Genomic DNA, 5,524 nt, shown 5'->3' with positions numbered 1-5,524 from the left:
GTATTTTATTTTATTTAGTTGTAAAAGATCTGCCAATTTTTTAATTTTTCTTAAAAAATAATGAGGTATCCTAATTTAAGTTGTAAATGTTTATAGATAAAATGTCTATGTGAGAAATTTTTTTTACTAATAAATTGTTAACATTTATAAAATATAGGAACCTATGTAAAAAAAATGAAAATTACATTTTATATTACTTTGAATGCAATAAAATATTACTAATATCCCCAAAAAATATTATAAATATTTTTTTTTGAAAGGATGAATACTTTTATAAATATTATATTATATAAAATATAAATATAAATACGAAATCGGTTGAAAGTTTGTGGTTGCTTTATCAGTGGGAGAAAAAGAGGCGTAAGACGAAATCGGAAATAGAATCTGTGTGTTGAATTCAATCATTCTGACGGAACCAGAAAAAGAAAAATAGAGGTATGTGCTCTCAACCCTAATCGCTTGAATTCAATATCTCTTTTTCTCCCTATCAATTTTCAATCTTCTGCATTAATCGATTCGACCGGTATCAGCTTCGTGTTTGGTGTTGATGTTTTGAGCCAAATTTTTTTCTTATTCGTTGCGACGTTGACAGTAATGTTAACGATGTTCTTGAAATTTAAACCCTAGAAATGTTGATTTGAATTGGTGCAAAAAAAAGAAAAAGATGATCGCATAGTCACAAGAAAGAGAGAGATGGGGATACAAAATAAAATATAAAGCTTTCCGTTCCCGTTCCTTTTCTTGAAATTCAACCAAGAAAGCCCGATCTCTATGAATCTTGGTCTTTGGAACCCTAGAATTCTAATTTGAATTGGTGCCGTAAAAAGATGACAACGAAGTCACAGACTGTTATTTTGATTCAAGTTTCTGCTGTCCATGATTTGCTTCATTCGAAAAAAAAGATATAAATCTCTCTCTATTTCATTTTCAACCCATTATCCTTTGGTTAAACTTTCTCTGTCTCCAAAACTGTGTTTGACACAAATGTTTTTAGGTTTTTGTTTGCAACATTAACGCATTATAATTGATTATCTTGATGATTCTTGATTATTCTTGACCGAGAAGGTTAATAAAAATTGAAAATTTGCAATATGTACCCTTAAGACAAGTCGGTCACTATGCTTGGATGATCTCAAATTTAACTATGAGATAACTCTTGACTTAGATGTGGCCTTCAATGTGAATTTTTTATTTATATGAAATGAATTTGAGATAGTATGTTTACGAGATGAATTCTTGACCCAAAATGTGGTTTGCAATATGAATTTTTTATTCATAGGAAATTGCCATAATATTTTTTGGATGACCCGAAAATTAACTATGAGATAGATATTTTACCGTAAATGTGGCTTTCAATATGAATTTTTTATTCATATGAAAAGAGATTGGGAATTCAAGATAGTATGGTTGGATTATTTGGAATTTAATCACGCGATAATTATTGTCCCAAAATGTGGCTTGCAATATGAATTTTTTATTCATATGAAATGAAATTGAGATAGTATGATTAGAAGACCCGAAATTTAATTACAAGATGAACTCTTGACCCAAAATGTAGCTTGCGATATGCATTTTTTACCTGCATGAAAATAAATTGAGGTAATATTTTTGGATGATTTGAAATTTAATTACGAGATAGATTCTTGACCCTAAATGTGACCTTCAATATGAGTTTTTTTATTAATATGAATTTGAGATAATATTTTTGGATGATTTGAAATTTAATTACGAGATAGATTCTTGACCCTAAATGTGACCTTCAATATGAGTTTTTTTATTAATATGAATTTGAGATAATATTTTTGGATGATTTGAAATTTAATTACGAGATAGATTCTTGACCCTAAATGTGACCTTCAATATGAGTTTTTTTATTAATATGAATTTGAGATAATATTTTTGGATGATTTGAAATTTAATTACGAGATAGATTCTTGACCCTAAATGTGACCTTCAATATGAGTTTTTTTATTAATATGAATTTGAGATAATATTTTTGGATGATCCGAAGTTTAATTATGAGATAGATTCTTAACCATAAATGTGGTCTTCAATATGAATTTTTTATTCATATGAAATGAAATTGAAAATTTGAGATAGTATGATTGGATGACCCGAAGTTTAATTACGAGATGAATTCTTGATCCAAAATGTGGGTTGCAATGTAATTTTTTTTTTCATATGAAATGAAATTGGGATAGTATGATTGGAAAACCTGATATTTAATTACAAGATGAATTTTTGACCCTACATGTGTCTTGCCATACGAATTTTTTATTCATATGAAATTGGATCTTGACCCTACATGTGGCCTTCAATATGAATTTTTTATTCATATGAAATTGGAATTGGATGGATAGTATTATGCCTCGATGATCTTAGACACAAATTTAATATTTGAGTCTATATGACCTTAAATTCAATAAAAATATTGTGCCTCAATGACTTTGGGTGGCGTGATGAAATTGGGTGGTCATGTTGAAGCGACATCTTGCAATGCCTTGTTGACGGGCTCCGAAGGCAAAGAGACATTCAAAAGATAATTAAACTGTTGGGAGATATGGAGGAAACGGAAATAGGATCCAGTGTTATAACCTTTGCAATTATTATTAATCACATATGCAAGGCTAGGAGGATCAATGAGGCTTTGGGGGTATTTGATAAATTGAGAGGTAAAGGAGAAATAAATAGATTGGTGTGGGACCTGATGTGGTCTTGTATAATACTTTGATTGACAAACTTAGTAAAGTTGGGAGGGAAGAAGATGGTTTGCGTTTGCTGGCAGAGAGGAAAACTGAGAAGAAAAATAGGCCAAATACTGTTCCATATAATTGCTTGATTGATGGGTTCTGCAAAGCTGAAAGGAAATGCTGTTACTTATACTGTGCTGATATATGAATTCTGTGGTGTGAACAATATTGATAAAGCCATGCAATATTTTGATGAGATGTTGAGTTTTGACCGGATGCAATTGTTTACATGCAGTTTGATATCTGGCTTAAGCATTGCTGTAAGGATAGGTGATGCCAGTGTTGTTATGTCACAGTTGAAACGGGTTGGGTTCAGTCTTGATAGCATTTGCTACTATGTTCTCATAAGTGTGTTATGTAAGAAGAATGCTTAACCAAATGGAAGAAACTGGGGTTAATCCCCATACTGTCACATATAACACTTTGGTTTGTTACCTTGGCAAAGCTGGAGATTTTGCAACTGCTAGTAAGGTGATGAAAAAGATGATGAAAGAGGGTCTTAAGCCCTCTGTTGTCACATATGAGGCAGTTATACATTCATTCATATTGTTTAAAGAAGAATGTTGATGAGGCCATGAAGTCACTCTGTTAGTAGTAGGATTGAGCTATAAGTTAAATGCTTAGCTTTTAATTGTCTAAGCTCCAAACTTTCGTACTCTTTTGAGCTCATTTTCAAACCACATTATTTTAGAAATATGTTGTTGAATCACATTACTTTATTTGGTTATTAGATTCAATAATTGTTTGAACTTTGAAGGGGTTGCTCATGAACTTTCTATTAGGATATTATGACACTTTTTTTCTTTCTGATGAAAAAATTGAACTATCTAGGAAACAGAGGACAAGATAGTGGGCCAATTGAGGAAGGCAGCAGAATGGATAGTGTGACCCTAACAATTAAAAATTGAAATTTGCACAGATCACGTAGCGTGTGGAAGAAGGGATATGTGCAAGTTGTGAAGTCTTGATGTTTGTTATTGTTAATAAATATTGTTATATAGGTGTTTTGCAATTGGAATTGTGGTCCTTTGTAACAATCAATCTAAAGTTGCAAATTCTGTCACTTAAATTTCAGATGCATATTCAGTTTTTTTTCAATGTTTTTTTGCTAGCTTTTGTATTTTGTTTTATTTTACCCTTGTGTGCTCAATTGTCTCCTTGGTATAGGTTCATGATGTATTTTATAACAGATCCAAGGGTTCTAATTATAGGCATACAACAATAGCAAGACCTCTATGGTTACAAAAAGCATTTATAGGAGTTCTAATTACATATTAATGGTTACCCTGAATACTGTCTTGGAATTGAATTCTGTTAATTGGTTAATCTTCCTTTCACTTTCTTATCTTCATTTCGCTTTTCTTACCATTGCTTTTGGCGTGCTGAAAATGTTTTCCTATTGCTATTCTTGATTATGCTCAGAGCAAAATTGGAGTTGATGATGATCAGTGTAGTGTTGTGAACTTAGAGTTTAAGAATGAAAGACTACTGAGACAAATTCATCCAAGGAATGACTGGTCAGTATTCTTTATAATCAACCCTAACTTTCTATATAACATTCTTTATATGAATGAGTTGTTACATAAATATATATTGTTACTTTTAGTAAAATGGTCTTAATTTAAATCAGTGTTTATCATACTCTATTAGCCTGTTATCACACTGACTTCCGAAATATTATGAGTTATGCGTAGACTAATATATGCATTTCGGCTTCATCAAACCAAACTGTCACCAAATCTGTATGCCTTAAAATTGATAAAAACGGCTACCCAATATTTCTTGATCTGATCTACATAGTCTCAGAGCATAAAATTGTGAACTGCCACCTACCTTTGGTTTGTGACTTTTATTCAATATTTGTTGAAAGAATGGGGAAAACATCTGTCCAGGTATTGTTTGTAGAGGTAAATACCTATTGTCATTTTATATTTTGTTCTAATTAATGACGTGGAAGATGATTGGGATATTGTTTGCATTTTATATACGAAATAATGGTTGAAACATTCCCTATGCATCTTATGCTATAAAGCATGGAGTACTTCTAAAATGGTGAAGTACCCATACTGGGTGCTTACCCGGTACTGGTACTCGTACCATATTTGTGGGTATTCTGTTTTTATTTATTTTATTTTGAGTGAAATTCATGATTTTGTTATATAGTAATATAATATTATTTGTTTATTTGAGTTTATTTGTTATTGTAATCGAACACAATTTGTGATTTTTTAGATATTTATTTTGATTTTGTATTGTGAATTGAACAATTTAACTCTCTAAGTTAAATTATATAAAAAAATTAATGTTTTTCATTGATGTATCCATACCTTAATTAAAAAAAAAAATACTATATCATGTACTCGTACTAGTACCGTACCTAAGCGTCATAGATCTTATGCTGATACGATTTTCATGCCACTGTATTGATGTTACCATATATTTCCTCTGATTATGATATCATTGTGCAAACGTATCAGTCTGTGAATAATTAAAAAAAAAAAAAGACCATATCACGTACTCGTACTAGTACCGTACCTATGCGTCTTAGATCTTATGTTGATACGATTTTCATGCCACTGTATTGATGTTACCATATATTTCCTCTGATTATGATATCATTGTGCAAACATATCGGTCTGTGAACATGAGTTTGAAGTAGAGGTTGTGTCGTTGGGTTGGGCTATATGCTCACTAAGCTTGATTCTGATTTGCAACGGAAGATTAGGTGCACAGGCTTGAAGTGTGGTAATGAGGTACACAATTTTTGATATAGT

At 31.2% G+C, this 5,524-nt stretch overlaps 1 long non-coding RNA gene across 4 annotated transcripts in view; it reads left to right on the top strand.

Moving 5' to 3' along the window:
• The first annotated feature begins 295 nt into the window (after positions 1 to 295).
• LOC101502972 (uncharacterized) overlaps positions 296 to 5,524 on the top strand; it is a 6,171-nt gene continuing 942 nt past the window's right edge. For 3 of the 4 annotated variants that reach the window (XR_012161263.1, XR_012161262.1, XR_012161261.1), the window contains exon 1: positions 324 to 5,503. This is a non-coding gene — a long non-coding RNA (uncharacterized lncRNA). Of the gene's footprint in view, positions 5,504 to 5,524 lie in introns of all 4 variants that reach the window. The other variant, XR_012161264.1, reaches the window with a different exon arrangement.

This window comes from Cicer arietinum, chromosome 7 (assembly GCF_000331145.2).
Source record: "Cicer arietinum cultivar CDC Frontier isolate Library 1 chromosome 7, Cicar.CDCFrontier_v2.0, whole genome shotgun sequence".
In the NCBI taxonomy this organism is placed as follows: domain Eukaryota; kingdom Viridiplantae; phylum Streptophyta; class Magnoliopsida; order Fabales; family Fabaceae; genus Cicer; species Cicer arietinum.
The sequence above is the reverse complement of the archived record's forward strand: the minus strand, read 5'-3'. Positions and strand labels throughout refer to the sequence as shown.